This window comes from Astatotilapia calliptera, chromosome 11 (genome assembly GCF_900246225.1).
Source record: "Astatotilapia calliptera chromosome 11, fAstCal1.2, whole genome shotgun sequence".
In the NCBI taxonomy this organism is placed as follows: domain Eukaryota; kingdom Metazoa; phylum Chordata; class Actinopteri; order Cichliformes; family Cichlidae; genus Astatotilapia; species Astatotilapia calliptera.
This window is the reverse complement of record NC_039312.1, coordinates 28,555,625-28,573,892: the sequence shown is the minus strand read 5'-3', so window position 1 is coordinate 28,573,892 and position 18,268 is coordinate 28,555,625.

Below are 18,268 nucleotides of genomic sequence, written 5' to 3'. Positions count from 1 at the left end.
CCTTTATTTTAATGTGAATCTGAAGATTGCAGTCAGTTGTGCCAGTGTCTCAACATTATATTTCATGTTGCCATGGTATTTTAATTGCTTGAGCTCGTGTTTGTGCAAACTGCAGTTGTGGGGGGGAAAGGGCTCAGTTGGGCTCAGTTGGTCTCATTTAGCAGAAAGTTCAGAGATATAAGCAGGAATTCAGTAACCCCTCTACTGTCCATCAGCTTGAATTCCCAACCCACAATGCTCCTGAAGACTGCTAATGTGTTTGGGAGGGCATGAGGTCACTATGGCTGGAGAACACTGCAGAAAATGACCGGTGTTATGCAATCAAAAGAAGACTCTTCTTTCATGAACCGATGAATACTGACAACTGCTCCATGTTTGTGCACTAGCTCCAAATTGTTAACCTCTCAGAGCACTGCATGTTTTGAAGACAGAATGATGAATTAGCTTAGTATTTTTGAAGCTACTGAGCTGGCATATTAAATCTTATAATCAGAGTGCTGAATAAAAAATTAGAATATCTTTTGTGTATAAAGTATTCACAAAAGACGGCATGGACAGCATTCTGTACTGGTGTGTAGAGGTGAGGCTCATTGCTAGTCAGACAACCCCTTTAGTCTGCACTCAAATTAGCTACTGGATGTTATTTTCAAAAGTTTATATCAAGATTTAAGACTTTCTGAGAAAAGTTGTCACTGAGCTTGCTGATCCCTTAACCTCTCCTCAGATTGTCTTAAAATGTGATTTTTTTGTACTTTCTTTAAAATTATGTGTAAAAAGTTTCACTTCAAGTGCAAATGGTTGTCTGTGTGTATGTGTTAGCCCTGCGACAGACTGGCGACCTGTCCAGGGTGTACCCTGGCCCCCGAGACGCTGAAAAGGATAAGCGCTAGAGAATGGATGGATGGAAGTTTCACTTCAAATAGTGCCATCATCAAATCAGACTCTGATCATCTCTGTTTTCTCTGTATTATTGTGGGGCAACTGCTGTTGTGATTTAATGCTATATAAATAAAATTGAGCTTGTTAATATGCAGCCTGGAGCCCAATAAGCACAAGACAAATTCATTTCTGAAAATTGACCAAGACCAAGAGGCAAAAGTGTCAAGAAGCAGTATTTAATTTTAAGGGAATAGTACTGTATTTTCCACATATTCATTTTGTTTTCTTTCTTTTTTTAAATGTACTTTAAGATATTTGTTGTGCAGTAAAAATCAAATAAGAGTTCCATAACAGATGTTTGCTTTGATTACACAAACATTATGTAGGAGTAGGTAATGGAGCCATTCATTTGTAAACAAATGGACTAAATAGCTTGAGGATATTATGTAATATTATACTACAGTATGTTTCTAACTAAGCAGGCAGCTCATTCTCTTTGTCTTGACAAGAACTTATTTAAAGATATGTTTGAAAGAAATGTGAAACATATAAAAGTGGAATCAGAGGTGACATGCGACAATATATTTGGATGCAAACTATAATGTGATATCTATAATCCATGTATTCCAGTATAACTTCCTAAATGTTAGCACCTCCTTAGCACTTATTCAATAAATTTGTTTTGAAGATAAAAGACATTTTCTGATGATTTGACCTTAATTGACCTTGAAGAAGCACTCAGAGGTCTAAAGGAATGATATTTAGAATCCACATATTTCATTCCCTATAGGCTTATATGTCGCCAATACAAACAATGGCAGTAAGAAACATAGTTCTATTTAAAACTATAATAGTATAATTACCTTCAGCTCAATCTATTGGATGTAAGTAAAATTTGAAGGATTATTAACCTGATCCCCTCTACACCCCTGCAAAGTTTTATCAGAATTCATTCAAAACTATTGTGACTACAGACAGAAGGGCATGAATGCAAAATTTATTTATTTATTTTATTTAGGACAGTGCATGTTAATGAACATAAATGTAAAAAAAAATTACATGAATGTAAACATACCAGATTATAGCCAAGGGCTAATTTCCATCTGTTGTCCTTAAGCATAAAAAAATAGACATAATAATTCATAAAAATCATCATTCATTCATAATAAAAACTCCATCACCAAACTTACACATACACACCATTCTGTTCCCAAATAAAACATTAAAACTATACAAATCATAATCTCCTCAACAGAGGGAAATATTTGCATTCAGTAACACAGTCATGAGTTAGGGGACTGTAAAGTTGAGAGCCTGTGAACTGATGCATGGTTACTATAACAACCCACAGTCTGCCTATGAGGAAATCAAATAAACAATACCAGACATGTCAAGGTCTGATTGTACAGTTATCATTTTCCAAACTTAAAAATTTTATTATTTATACTTTTAATAATATTAATGATAATTGGAGGTCAGAGTCAGATGGTGACACCATATGAGGACCCTGATATGATACCATAACCTGGCACAGCTTGATCTTTAAGGCTCCATTCATTTTCACACATTTCCTCTCACAGTCCTGTCACGCTGTGAAACATCGCTGCACAGATGGACGACTTGTTTGCGTCTGTATAAGTCAAATTTAAGCCGCTCTGCTGACCTTCTGCTTCTCTCACTCCCAGGTATAATTTATGAAAACACTCAGCAGTGTCAATGTAAATGGATACATTAATGGAAAAGGTTGAATGAATGAGTGTAGAAATTAATGAATGTGGATTCCCCCCCAGTACACAAGGCAACGATAACAACAACAATAGTGAATGAGTCATGATGATTTAAAAAGCTTCGCCTAAGATCTCCCACAAACACGATTAAATCCCATATTTGTACAGGAAATAAAATCAGCTTTATACTGGATGATTTGATTTATAACTGACATTATATATGTCCCTTTAACTTTAACTAGAGCTCTCTAATACTATTTTTTAAGACGCATGACCTTTCCAAAGAAATCCAAGTATTAAAATCAACATTGTGCTAATCTGCTTCTTATTGCTGGACCTATTTGTTCCAGCTAAAGATGTAAATCTTTAGAAACATGGGAATGATATTGTTCCAGTCCTCTAAAGACTTTCCTAGCAAAGCTGGGCACTATTTCACCAAACTTTACTCAAACAGGAGGAAATGTTGCCTCAGTATTCAGTGGGAGATTAATCTTGTGTAGTCTATTGAACATTTGAGGGAGCCGGATGGTGAAAATAAATGTCATAGTATGGCATCCCAGTTCATCTAAATCAGTATAAAACATGCTATGTGCAGTACAGATGCACAGACCTTGATGTCCATGTATTTACCCAACACGAGACTTAAGCTGCGAGCCTGGATTCTGTGTTGACGCTTCATGGGTTATGACCTCACCATTTGGTCCTGAGAGTACCCAGCTGGTAGATTAGAGTTTTCATCTGCATGTTAGGAAGACATGCTATATGTTTTCCTCTTATGCCCTGAGCAAAGTATCTAAGCACTGTAGGTCCTTGCAATCGAATGACCTTTTAGCAGAATGACTGCAATAATTCATCCTCAGTGACTTAACATGTATTATTTACTGGTACTTCTATGCAGAGGGAAATGCAAGAGTAGAATAAAGTTGCATTTATGTGATGATTTCAAAACCATGAAAAATAGAAAGACACAGTTCTCATCTGTGATCCTTTGTTCCTCGTGAGACATATGCTTGTCTGGTCAGATGCAGCTAAAGCTGAATTATAGTTATATAATAGACATAAATATAATGTGTAGACTCTCAGCTTTCATTTGATGGTATCCACATTCAAATCAAATGAAAGGTTTAGGAGTTTTAGCTTCTTAACATGTGCCACCTTCTTTTTAAAAGGGAACAAGAGTAATTGAATTGACTCAAGGTTATTTAATAGGCTGGTGTGTGCAGTTCCTTTGCTGTGCCATAATCAAAAGGCCTGGAGTTGATTTGAGGTGTGGTGCTTGCATTTGGAAGATTTTGCTGTGAACAGACAACATGCAGTCAAAAGTGCAGCTCAAACAAGCCATCCTTAATCTGCAAAAACAGAAAAATCCCATTCAAGAAATTGCTACAATATTAGGAGTGGCAAAATCTACAGTTTGGTACATCCTGAGAAGGAAAGAAAGCACTGGTGAACTTGGCAACACAAAAACACCTGGATGTCTGCAGAAGACAACAGTGGTGGATGATTGCAGAATCATTTCTATGGCAAAGAGAAACCGCTTCACAACAACCAGCCAAGTGAACAACACTCTCCAGGAAGAAGGTGTATCGATATCCAAGTCTACTGTAAAGACAAGACTACGTGAAAGTGAATACAGAGGGTTCACTGCGAGGTGCAAACCACTCATAGGCCTCAAGAATAAAAAGGCTAGACTGGACTTTGCTAAAAAAATTTTTTTTAAAAATTAAAAAAAGAAAAACACATCCAAAGAAGCCATCACAGTTTATGAAAAACATTCTTTGGATAGATGAAACCAAGATCAACCTCGACCAGAATGATGGCAAGAAAGAAGTATGGAGAAGGCGTGCAACAGCACATAATCCAAAGCCTACCACATCATAGGTAAAACACAGTGGAGGCAGTGTGATGGTTTGGGTGTGCATGGCTGCCAGTGGGACTGGGACACTAGTGTTTATTGATGATGTGACACAGGTGAGAAGCAGCCGAATGAATTCTGAGGTGTTCAAAGACATACCGTCTGCTCAAATCCAGCTAAATGCAGTCAAATTGATTGGGCTTAGTTTCTTTATAAAACATGCAGGCAAAGTTACCCAAGAGTTCATAAAGCAAAGATGTGGAATTTTCTTGAATGGCCAAGTCACTCAGCTGATCTTAACCCATGCATTTCACTTGTTGAAGACTAAACTTCGGACAGAAAGGCCAACAAACAAACAAACACCTGAAAGCTGCTGCAGTAAAGGCCTGGAAGGAGGAAACACAGCATCTGGTCATGTCCATGAGTCCATGAGTTCAAGACTTCAGGCTGTTATTACCAGCAAAGGGATTTTTATCCAAGTATTAGAAATACATACATACATACATTTTGATTTTTATTGTTTAGCATTCAAATTCAAATCTCAGTGAAAACAGTGAAAAAAAACCCAGTGAAAACAGAACAAAAATCTACCATAAAGAAAGAAAGCATGAGACAAGGCTAATCAAAAGGTATTGGCTGAAGCATTTGCTTATTACGCCAACCCTTTTCACAAAATATCTTTTTGTATGCAGCTCCTGTACACAGGGCTTGAAGAAAATAATAAAACAAAGCAAAAACCAACCAACCAACCAACCAACCAACCAACCAACCAACCAACCAACCAACCAACCAACCAACCAAACAAACAAACAAACAAACAAACAAACAAACAAACAAACAAACAAACAAACAAAAAATGAACATTTTAAGTTATTTCATTTGCCCAATTACATTTGAACCCCTGAAATCAAGGGATTGCGTTAAAAATGCTTTAGATTCTCATATTTTTATGCAATCTTTTTATTCAAACCACTGAAATAAAGCTGAAAGTCTGCACTTCAATTGCATGTGAGTTGTTTCACTTAAAAATCATTGTGGTAATGTTCAGAACAAAATTGGAAAAAAGTTGTCTCTGTCCAAATATTTATGGACCTAACTGTATATTAAAGTGACAACATTTACACAGAAGCGTCAGCAGTGACTCTACCACAACAGCATTGCTGTGACAAGTTCATGACCGAGTTATGGACAAATACTGGGAAGGGAAAGCAACTTAAGGAAAGACAAGTAAAGAAGACAGTGAAGATTCAGGCACAGAGATGAAAAGGTGACTAAAAAGATTAATCAGGAATTTTGTCAAGTTCGAAACTTTGTTCCCTCTATGTAGATATTGCTAAGTTTCTGGTTATTATTTGCAACTTTGCTCCTGTCACTACAAACCAAAAAGCCTAGCAAATCTGAACTGAGATTAAAAATAATAAAATTTAAGGCTTGTCTTATTTCTTGAACCTGCTTCCAGTCTGACTCCCTACTTTCAACATCCATCTTTTCTCTTTTTCACTCTTATCTTCTTTGCTCTCTCTGTCACTCGTTATCGCTCTTTATCTTTTGTCAGTCTCACTTCTCGTGTTTTTTTCCCTTTCCTCTCCTGATCTCTCTCTTATCTGTCTGCCCTAATCTTCTCCCCTCCTTGTTTACTTGTCTCTCTACTCTGTGCCTTTTTACTTGCTTGCCAGATGATGATTTTTGGAGATTTTGCTTTTCTCGTTGGGTCTTCTTTGAACCACCAAGCTCGCTATGCCTGTGAAAATCCAGCCAGATTTCCTCTTTTTCACAGTAGATTTGTTCTTCAGATTCACATAGCCTGCTCAGAGTGATTTTCAAAGCCTTTGGTGTCATGTGTGTGTTTTTTGTTGTTGAAATTCCTCATGTTGGGTTTTATTTAGCAGTTTTGCAGAATTGTTTGCTCAGTTCTGCAGTGGGAAAACAAGAAATTCTAGCTATTTGAACAGAAATATACTGATATAGTATCTTTAGAAATAAAATTTTTACTCTCAGCACAAAGTTCCGATGTTGTTGTCCTCTACATACATGGACATCATCAAAGATTTTAGTCTCTCCAATCTTGCTTCACATACTCGTAACAAGCTACTTTTCAAGAAACAGGTACTGCACCTTTTTACCACGAGATGTGAATTTTTGTCTGTTAATAATTTGTTTGTCTTTCTGCCTGGAAAAATTAACTACTCTGATTTGCTGAAAGACTGTGGGGCAAATCATTTAAACTTCTGTGCCTAATGTTTGGTCTAGCACCTAAATGTCAGCCCCTAATTATCAGGAAATGTTTTGGGGACTTGTGTAGCTCATACAAATTATAGCCTATACTTTTGTTTTCACAGCACATTTTCCGTGTGACTCAGACATCTCCTTTCAGCAGCCAAGCTCAGAAACCGCCTGTTGACATTGCAAACAGACACAGTCACAGACTAACCGCTGAAGAAAAGCGCTAGAGTAGCTAAATTAAATGAAAAGAGGAGATATTTTTTCCAAGTAGTGTGTGGAAGCAGAACCATAGATCAAATCAGAGAGAATATAGGATTTATGTCCTCCAATAAGTGAATAAGAACTATATTTATCAATGCAGCTTTGGTTTTGAATTTACACAGTCTGACATGGTGGACATTTATATATGCTTAAAACACAATGCACAGCTTTTTCCTGTCTCTTCTATCTTAACTAACTCATTTATCTTAACTCTATCAATAACTGAGACAATGATCCTGTTTTTTTTTTTTTTAAGTGAAGTCTTATTTTCTGTCTCTGCTTTGATTCAAAGTTTAGGCTATTTTGCAGGTTGCAGCTTTAGGTTGAAGTTAAATAACCATTGGCGCTCCTTACACCCAATCAGTTAGTATAAGGGACTTGTCATATAATTTATTTCATCCCTTCATATTTCTTCTATATCTGCTCTCCCTATTAGTCTCCCCGTTCAGCTCTGTGTGCTGGGTGTGGTGCACATCATTAAGCACAGGATCATAAAGTTTGGGGATCATAATGAAAAGGAAATCGAATAAATTTTTGTCTTTTTCTGAACAGAAACCTCACTGTATCTGTTCGATACACTGTGTAAAACTTCCTAGCTCCTCTATACAGAAAATACCAGACTTTAATCTGGCCTGACCGGTTATATGTAGCATCATATGTGCATAGTGTATTCCTTGCAAAAGATGACTCCAGCATCTCTGCCAGTGAAGATGAGGCACTTTTTAAAGTGAATTCCTATTTTCTGTCTCTACTTTGATTCAATTTTACCATATTTTATAGAGTGCAGCTTTAAATTGCAATATTAAATAATCATTGGTGCTCACAGCAGCCAATCAATTAGTATAAGGTACTCTTCATCCAATTTATCTCATCCCTTCTCATTTCCCTCTCCATCCTCTCTCCCTATTAGTCTCCCCCTTCTGTTTTGTGTGTTGGTCTGTGTGTGTGGGTGCACATCCCTCTCTCCACAGTGACCCACTGCTCTGCTGCACTCCGCTTCCACAGCATCCCTCTGGCTGCCTAGCAACGCTCAGTGTCCATGGCAACAGAGCCAACAAACGCCCCCACACCTCTTCAGCTTGCACCCTTCAATTAGGGCTAAAGTGTGGCAATCAGGAGTGAAGAGTCACACAGCAGATTAACAGGGAGGGACATCAGGAACCGGGGTGTACAGGTTGGAGATGAATGTTACAGTTTTCTGCAGTCAGCCTGCAGTCAGCTAATGCCAGTGCAAACAGCAAGGAACTACTAATTTAGGTCTGAGACCACTCAGAGATCGAGATGGGGTCAAGCAGAAATCTACACTTATGGGTGCTGTGCAGCTGTGCATTGTTTTTTTCGCCCCCCTTATTATAAATGACTGACATGTGTAGCGTTCGTCCTTATGGTGAGGAAAGTTTCCAACAGACTTATGTCATTTTCTATATGCTCATGTATAATATACAAGTTTGTATATCTTCTTTTAATGTTTTTTCTTTATTTTTGCTACTTTCTACATTGTAGAATACTTAAGACATGAAATATATGAAGCACAATATATGGAATTATGAAGCAAAGAAAAAAAATTGATAAATAACTCTAAATTTGTTTTATATTTTAGATTCTTGAAAGTAGCCACTCTTTGCTTTGCTGACTGTGCTGCAAACCTTTGGGTCTTCTCTCACTGAGCTTCATGATCAGCTGGAATGGTTTTCACTTCACAGGTGTGCCTTGTCAGGGTTCATTTGTCATTTAAGAACTGAGGGTCAGTCAGTAAAATTGCTCAGACTTTGAATGTGTCCCCAAGTGCAGTCACAAAAACCATCAAGCGCTATGAAGAAACTGGCTCACATGAGGACCGCCCCAGAAAAGGAAGACCAAGAGTCACCTCTGCTGCTGAGGATATATTCATCCGAGTCACCAGCCTCAGAAACCAAAAGTTAACAGAACCTCAGAATACAGCCCAGAAAAATGCCACACAGCATTCCAGTAGCAGACACATCTCTACATCAACTCTTCAGAGGAGATCAGGCCTTTATGGTCAAATAGCTGCTAAGAAACCAGTACTAAGGAAAAGCTAATGAAATTTGTGCTTTGGCCTGATGAGTCCAAATTTGAGATCATTGGTTCCACCCGCTGTGTCTTTGTGCATTGCAGAAAACGTGCATGGATGCCCTCTACATGCACGGTTCCCACCGTGAAGCTTGGAGGGGGAGGTGTGATGGGGTGGGGTGGGGATGCTTTGCTGGTGACACTGTTGGGGATTTGTTCAAAACTGAAGGCACGCTGGACCAGCATGGCTACCACAGCATCCTGCAGCAACATGCCATCCCATCTGGTTTAGTTGGACCGTCATTTATTTTTCAACAGGACGATGACCCCAAACACACCTCCAGGCTGTGTAAGGGCTATTTGACCAAGAAGGAGAGTGATGGAGTGCTGCTCCAGATTGCCTGGGTTCCAGTCACCTGACCTAAACCCAGTTGAGATGGTTCAGAATGGGGTGGATCGCAGAGTGAAGGCAAAAAGGCCAACAAGTGCTCAGCATCTCTGGGAACTCCCAGAGATGCTCATCTCATCGAGAGAAAGCCAAGAGTGTGCAAAGCAGTAATCAAAGCAAAGGGCGGCAATTTTGAAGAATCTAAAAAACATGTTTTTAGTTATTTCACACTTTTTTTACTACACAATTCCATAAGTGTTCATTCAATATAAATAATCATGAAAATACAGAAAAACTTTAAATGAGGTATATCCAAACTGTTGACTGGTTGTGTGTGCGCACACGCGTGTATAGTTAGGTCTAAGTAGTTAGACTCTTCCAGGACTCCCAAACATTAAAGTGATGTGTATCCAGCAACATCACATAAAAATGTTGGCTCTGTACATATTCAGCTTCTGCCTCTGTAGCAACACAGCTGTCACACCTGTGCAAATAACCACAACTGCCATATTGTCTCAAGCCTCAGTATTAGGTTTGAAAACACAAGAACACAAAAGTATAAGCTGTGATGAAACAAATCAAATGCATCAAAATAACTCATTGTAACGTTTTGGCACCTTGATGCGAGAGAAAAAGGTGTTCCCAAGCCAGCTGAGCAATGCAATCTCTCCAGTGTGTCCTTTAAACACCTCACGCCAAGAGGCATCTTATAAGACTGATGGATTAGATACTGTCACAGTCTGGCAGAGACAAGGTGGCAGTGGCGAAGCAGGTATAGCTGGCCACACTCGGGCGGCTTGGCAGGCGGCCGGCGGCGATGTGGATGAGACCTGTTGGGCGGTCGACGGTAGTGTGGATGTGGATGCGACCCCTCAGGTGGTGTGGTGGGTCTCCGTGGATAGACTGTTTTGACAGGCCCCGGAAACAGCCATGCTGGACATGGCTTGGCCGGTGAGACAGGACCAGGGAGTGCTGGACGTGACTTGGTAGCTTGGCAGGCGAAGGCAAAGCTGAAGCAGGGCCAGGCGAAGCCGAGGCGTGGCGTCGCCCTCAGGCTGAGGCGCGGGAGCTGCAGGTGGAGAAGCAGAAGGTGGCCGGACGGGCTCCTCGGGCCCCCCAGCTGACGTGGCATGAGGCTGGACGGGCTCCTCGGGCCCTCCAGCAGACACTGGAAAAGGCTGCACAAACTCCAACTCAGCCCCTGGCTCCAACCTGGATTTCAGTCCCACAGCAGCTTAGCTGAGCCTCATGGCTAGCATTTCCAGGGCAAACAGTCTTATAATTTGGCTTCCTGGACGCATAGTTCGTGGCATGATCAATGCGCAGAGATGCTAGATAATTTTGCAAAGGGATAAGATGGTCTGTGGAAGACTTGGCCGGTAAATTCTCAGTCTTAGTCATTTCAAAATCATAAACAGTCTTTTTATAGCCGGGCCCATTAGCTGGTAAGGCAGTGTTTGTTTTAATATTCTCCTTAGAAAAAACATGAGGAGCCAAAATATAGTCACTCACTTCAAAGCTTTGTGAGGTACGTTGATGACGTGAATGCTGTTTTTTTCTAAAAGCAGTGGTTGTGGAGGCAGGCGCTGTTACAGCTGCTATCAGGGAACCAGGGAAATGCCTCAAAACATCCCTGCAGCTGATAAACTTTTTTCTCCCGTGCCTCTTTTTCCCGAGAGCTCCCACATTCTCCCATCGACACCAAGCCCGTCCGAGGGGCTTGGTGTCGCTGGGTCCGTCATGGTCTGAGCATACTGTCAGTCTGGCAGAGGCAGACTATAGGGAGTGGAGAGGTTGGACCCAAGTGCCTGCACGCAAAATAACAAGACTTAATGTTAACTGAAAACGAGCCGTTTATTGAAGGCTGATTTTAGCAAAGAAAAACTAAAGCAAAGACAAAACTAAATCATAACCTAAACTGGGTGAGCTAAACATAACAAAACCCTGGAACATGACCATAGACATAGAGACAAAGTAGGATAGCAGACGCTCGGACAAGGCGTGAATGAACACACACAGACTAAAAGCACACAGGAGGTGATATGGGGAAGTGGAAACACATGGGGAAAAACAGCTGACACAAATGAACATAATGACATGCAGTAGAAGAGTAAAACTAAACACAATGAACACAGGAACACATGACCTCTTCAAAATAAAACTGGAAACAGAATGAGACAGACAGGACAACATGAACTTGACAACAAATGACATGCAGACATGAAACACATAGCACAGGGAGACTTAATACAGGGGTAGAAAACACAAAGGGAAACTAACAAACAAAGAACTATAATGACAACCTAGGCATGATAGAATGAACTTAGAAAACCTAAAGGACTTAAACATAACAAACTAAAACCAAAACGCTGATCGTGACAGATAATTACTTTTAGGTGTGGTGTGTTGGAAAAAAAGACCCCCAAAGAACAAATTGTAGTTTAATCTCTGTTTACCCTACAATGGATGTTAAATGTAGTAATGCAGATGCATTTGAAGGACATACTTTTGGTTTCAACTCAAGTTTTTTAGAAAATTCAGTGTTAACTTTTTTAAGAATAACAGTCCTTTTTATAGCTTCCATTTACAAAGGGTCAAAATTAACTAAGAAAACTGCCATCATTTTAAATACAATGGTTGTTTTTATGCTCGGATGATAATCAGTGGCAGTGAATTACTGAAGTTTAGAAACCATCACCAAATACTATATTTCCTCCCTTGAGATGCTCTGACAGGCCTTTACTGCAGCTACCTTTAGTTTTTACCTGTTTGTTTGTTTGTTTTCTTTCTGCATGCAGTTTAATATTTACCAAACTTAAAAGCTGCTTTGTTGGATATTGACGAATATCCCCTTTCTTTGCTTTGCAGCATTTGGCTGAATTTCAGCAGAGAGTATAGCCCTGCATGTGCCATAATTTATCCTGGACTTCTATCAGCCATCACACCATCCTGTCCATAACATTGCCCCCACCATGTTTTGCTCATGATGTGGTATGCTTCAGATCATGAGTTGTTTTCCCCTCTCTATACTTTTCTTCCCATCATTCTAATCGAATAAGTCTAATCGGGCTTTCTTCATATTTTAAATTACAATGCAAAGCTGTAGAGTACAAATTCAACACTTTGAATCAACTTCTTATACGATACCTGCTCAATTTTGTCATTAAATAAGGTGCACAGACTTCACCTGACCACACATTTCTGAGATTGCATTAGATTACATTTATATTTGTAAAAGCTATTTAATTAAAGCTGAAAGTCTGCACTTCAATCACACATTGATTGATTTAAAATCCAGACAGAGGCAAAACTACAAAGATTGTGTCTTAATCCAAGAAATTGACAACCTAACTATGTACTATATGAAATTACATAAAAATACTATGAATCTAATTTTGTTGGTGTGCAGAATCTTTTCATTGTGGCATGAGCATCTGGTTTCAGACTACAAGCTGAAAGGAAAGCAGATCCCCTACTCATACTGGAGCTACAACAGAAGTTCTGGTGACGCCAGTATTAGTAGTTGCAATCGGAGTAGTATATAGATAATATTGTTAGCATTAGTAGAGATAGCACTACAGATATAAACCATAAGGAAATTACATGTGCATTTATTACTTTTTCTCAGCAGTTCGTGAATGAAATGACGATGTGTTGTAGTAAAGCCATACATCCACTAGAGGGAGATATTAGTCTTAGAATGGACTGAACTGAAAAAAGCACCAATAGGGGGCAGTTTACACCTGCTGTTAAATGTTTCTCAAGCGCCCGCCTTGTCTTCTACATGCTTCAGTATCATGTATGGCAAAAAGGTGATAGGAGCCATCTCAGCCTTCCCTTTGTGTATTTATTTATTCTGGACTTTTCTAATTATTTTTGCAATGCAACAAATGTCTGCTGTTGTGTCTACCTCCCTGCCTTCTCACTGCTTGTTTTAAAGCTGATTTGTGGTTGGTTGGTGCCAAAAATGTGCAGATTTTAAATGCATCCTGTTTAGAAAAACATGTAAAATAGTAATAGATCATTAAGGATAATCTTTATTTTTTTTTAGGATAATCAACAGATTGTTCCAGAAACTAAGTACGTGTATGGACTCCTCCATCCGCTTTGTTCTTTAATGAACTCTATTTATTTTAGAGGGTCCCTCAGGGTACTTTGAAGTATCTTTAAGGGTTTTCTTAGGCAGTGTTTGCTCCCAAGGAGTTCCCAAACAAAGCCTTACTCAAAGGGGTCCTTTGATGAAGAGAAAATGATGAAGAGGTTCACCAACTTCCCAAACAGTTAATCGGATCCTTGAGGACCACGGGACCTCAGGTGTTAAATGGGTTCTCTATGAAATGCACAAATTCATGAAGAATTTGAAAGATCAGGTGACAAAAAGGTTTTTTCCAAATAAACTGTCTAAAACGTAAAGGCTTCACACTGGCTGCAATCGCTTTAAACAGACATTTTCTTTTGATTGTAGAGCCTTTTCACTGCAAACATTTACACTTCTCATAGATGGAAGAGACTCAATTCCATCAAGTGTGGATGTCAGACACAGTAAACATACCACACTTTTTACCCTTATACACATCTTCTCCTGAAGTTAATCAGTTTCTTTTTCTTCTTCTTCTTTTGGCCGTGCTCCTTTAGGGCTGAATCATCTGCCTCCATCTCACACTACCCAATGCATCCCCTCCTGTGATATCTGTTGGGTCCAAAACATTTTAAAATGCCCTGCAGACCAATTCATAAACACATCAAGGCTATATGGTTGTGTTTAATATTTGGGGAAGGCTGTAGGGTGGCTTTTATTCATCATTATGATCTGATGTTTGGTTGATATTTGGTTGTGGTTTCGTTGGTGTGTGGGGTGGTGATCTGTAACATTACACTGGACGAAAATAAAGACAGCTAAAATGAAAACTTTCATAAATTCCATCTGGTTTGCCTTTTTGTATACAGTATGCACTTCAAATCTGCTGGAGTGTGGTGTATGCTGCTGGGGGCTTGGAGTATGACCAGTAATCTGCTGTGTGTGTAATTACTGGGCTTCCTGTTAAAAGCAAATGATGTAAAAACATGATGACAGACTGGTGCAGGGGATGAGAGTGCATACTGGTGTTTTATAGTCTTCCAAATTGATTATTGATAAAGGATTATTTAGACTACATATTGATACACAATACCTTGTTTTTAACGTTACTGTTAGGGTCTTTAAAAAAATCTTTTCACCACTTTTCAGCACCACTTCCATTTAACCATTAATCATTTTAGTCACTAAAATAATAATAATAACAATAAGTGGAAAAACTTGTGTAACTGTTTTCAAATAATACATTCAGAATACACACATTGATGCCTCTTGTCAAACGAAACACATCATAAAGGAATCATTTTCAGATTTCCTATATTCTGCCCCCCTCTGTACATCTTCTCCCTTTAATGCGCTTTACTTCCTTGCATCGTTTCCTCCTTCTTTCCCTTCTTCCTCCTATTCATTTCTCTTTGGCACGTCATCCTGCCATCTTCCCCACCTCTCCTTCTTCACCGCTTTCCTCTTTTCCTCCACTCCATCCATCATCTATTTCCTCCTCTTCCTCAATCCTGCCTCTCCTCCTTTTTTCCCTCCTCCTCCTCCTCCTCCTGCTGCTGCTGTCCCGTGTGAACAGAGCCTCTTTTTTCTCCTCTCTCCTCCTCTTTGGATGACCGCCTGTTCCTGGAATTCAGAAACCCCTCTCACTTTTAATTTATGCGCATATTAATTGCTCGCTATTGTAATTTCCACCGTGGGATACAACATGCAAATGCGCCATGCATTCGTGCTCGCGCGCGTGTCTAATTGTGTGTGCGTGTGTGTGTGTGTGTGTGTGTGTGTGTGTGTGTGTGTGTGTGTGTGTGTGTGTGTGTGTGTGTGTGAGAGAGAGAGAGAGAGAGAGAGAGAGACAGACAGAGACAGAGACAGAGAGAGAGAGTCATTCATTTTCCCTCCTCGATCAGTAATCCGCCAAAGACATTTCTTTCCTCTGGTTGTTAACGTTTATATACTTTTAACTCTTGATTTCGGTGACATCCGATTTATCCGAATACTTCGCATTCAAAAATTTAAACATCTCGCAGAACAAACAGATATCTATTCTGATATGTAAACAAGTTAAGTCATATTTTAAAGAAGAAGAAGGAAAAAGTCACACTTTTGGGCTCATCGTATCTAATAAGAAAAAAAATATTGTCATTTCAATATTTTAAGCCCAGATCTTTACGAACTCTTTGAAAACTGGACTTTTGTCTTCTTTCGTTTTGTTTTGTTTTTTTACTTAAATTATTTGTACCAATTAGTTTTCTTCTTCTGTCACATATGACGTCCCGAAATGACCACAGTGACGCACTGAATCGGGAAAAAAATATTAAAAATGTCAGAAGAAAAGAATCAAGTGATTTGTTTTACACAGATCTGTAAACTTGGCTCCTTTTTGCGTCTCCCTGTGGAGCTGCAGTGTTTACATTTCTTCATAGGAGGTGTACCGACAATCCAGTCAGTCTTTGAAGAAAATATGCGGACAAACGTACATTTACCGAAAGCGCATTCTGCTGTCATTAAATGTGTGACTTATTTCATACAGTGAGATGATTAGTGTTCAGGATTTTCTTTCAAACTCTGGGAAACGAACACACACACAGCAGGAAATCTGAGCTGCATATTTCCTTTATTAATCTCAGGTGTATCTGGCAGGTGTATTTTTCAGGTATTACTGGGTTTGTTTTTGCGAGCCCGTTTGAGTCAACGTGTGAAAATGAAAGCAGAGTGTGCATTAGCTTCTCACAGGTCATGCTTATTATTCACTATAACCAAGTGAATTGGTGTGATCAGTTCAGGTCATCACCGATTGGCTTGATTTATATTTCTTTCTTGCAGTGAGGTGGGAGCCAATCAAAACAGTTCAGCAGCAGAACATTTTTTTTTGTTTTTGGAAAATTAGGCCCGCGTTTCACTGTTCTGTTGATTTTATTTATTATTCAACCATTTATGTTCTTAATCTGGTGGCTTTAGAGATCACTCTCTGAACACCTCCCATAAAATGTTTCTAGGTATCAGCTCTAGCTCTCCTGACCTGGAAACTGCTGTGAATAAACGTTAACAGGTCATTTAATTACGACATACCTTAACAAAATAAATCTACTTATACTCACCATAATCTGAGTGAATTAATGTTCCCTTAAATCTCCGCTTTTAGTGGATCAGTCTTCTCGCACTTTGCGAGCACAGAGGAAGCAAAAAGGCCTAAACAGGGGCTTAAATAAAGCGACACCCGAGAACAGAGATGTGATATTAAGATTTGCTGTGGACTGACAACTTTGTTTTTATGCTCCCTCTTTGTGTTTTACTTTAAAAAAATCTTTTAAAAAGAGTTAGAGAAGCTTCAAGATCTAATTTCTCTTCTTGCAAAGTGAAAGGAGTGGAAGCTGTTTCTCTTTTTTAATCATTCGTCATCAATCCTTAAATATAGAAACAAGTAAAGTTAGAAAGCCACTATAAGATTCAGGCAGTCACTTTCAGAGTTCTTGAAAGCAGGTGTATTTTAGGTTAGTGAAATGACGGATATCTTTACAGCCAGCGCAGTCAACAAAAACCTTATCCTCTCTGTCACTGCATCATTTCTAAATAATATTTCTTGCTCATTTGTCATTATTATGATTAATAAAGGTCGAGCCCATCCACTCTGGTGATGTGGGTCTCCAGTCAGTAATGAGTAATCTTAAAGGAACGCTTATAGAAAAACGATGATTTTAAATGCATTTTGATGTATTGTCATTATTTTGCACTTGAGTCATTGTTCTTGAAATGTATGAAAGAAGAAAAAAAGAAAGAAAGGTGCAGGGTGTATCCCAAATTGCAGTGTTTCATAAATGCTCTTATACAACATTCTTAGACAATAAATTAATTTATTATCTAAATAATCTGTGTTGTAGACGCGCGCGCGCGCGCGCACACACACACACACACACACACACACACACACACACACACACACACACACACACACACGACTCATTCCTCCACACGTAACCCGCCAACCCCGTTTTTTCCTTCGTCGTGCACGTCATTGTGGATTCACAACTTTACTGCGCATGCCCGAACTGCGAAAGCTTCAAGCCTATTAATTTCTAATTAAGCGTCATCTCATCGTCAGTGGCAAAACTCCCAGGAACTGATTTTAAAAAAATTAAAGCGAAGGAAGTAAATCCTTCTCCTGCAGCCGTGACCCACTGAAACACGCGTGCAGACACGCCCGCGGGGCTGCTGCTGCTGCTGGAGGTAGAAGTCACACCAAGCTTCAGCAGCTGCACCAGGAGCCTTCAACAAGTTTCACTCACCATTCACCGTCTGCTCAGGAGAACAGACATGTGCTTTTACAAAAAGAGACGAGGCATGAAGACACTCCATACTTCACTTTATTGTCACTTTATTCAAGGACATCCGAAACTCTACTACAGATTTCATTTTTGCGTCTACACCGTTTCGAGTTCGTCGTCAATATTTTCTAAGATCCAACTATTGGGTTTATTGATGTTAATGAATATTCATTTTTTTACATTGAATATAATCTGTTAATAATAATAAAGGAATAACAAAAGAAAGAAAAAACACACATTAAGCTCCCTAACAGGGACAATTTCCTCCAGCAGGACAGCTGCCTTTTTAGGATTTTGATTAATCAGGCAAACAATGTCATGACAAATCGCTTAGTGCAAAAAAGGGGGGGAAAGGACATAAAACAAGTATTTTGCATGTTATACGTTGGGAAAAAAAATATAACACGAAATTTGTGCATTTTTAGGGAGTCAGAAGACTTCATAATTCACTTTCAGCCTGTCTGATAGCAACTACTGATCTTATATTGATCTATAACAGACACACGA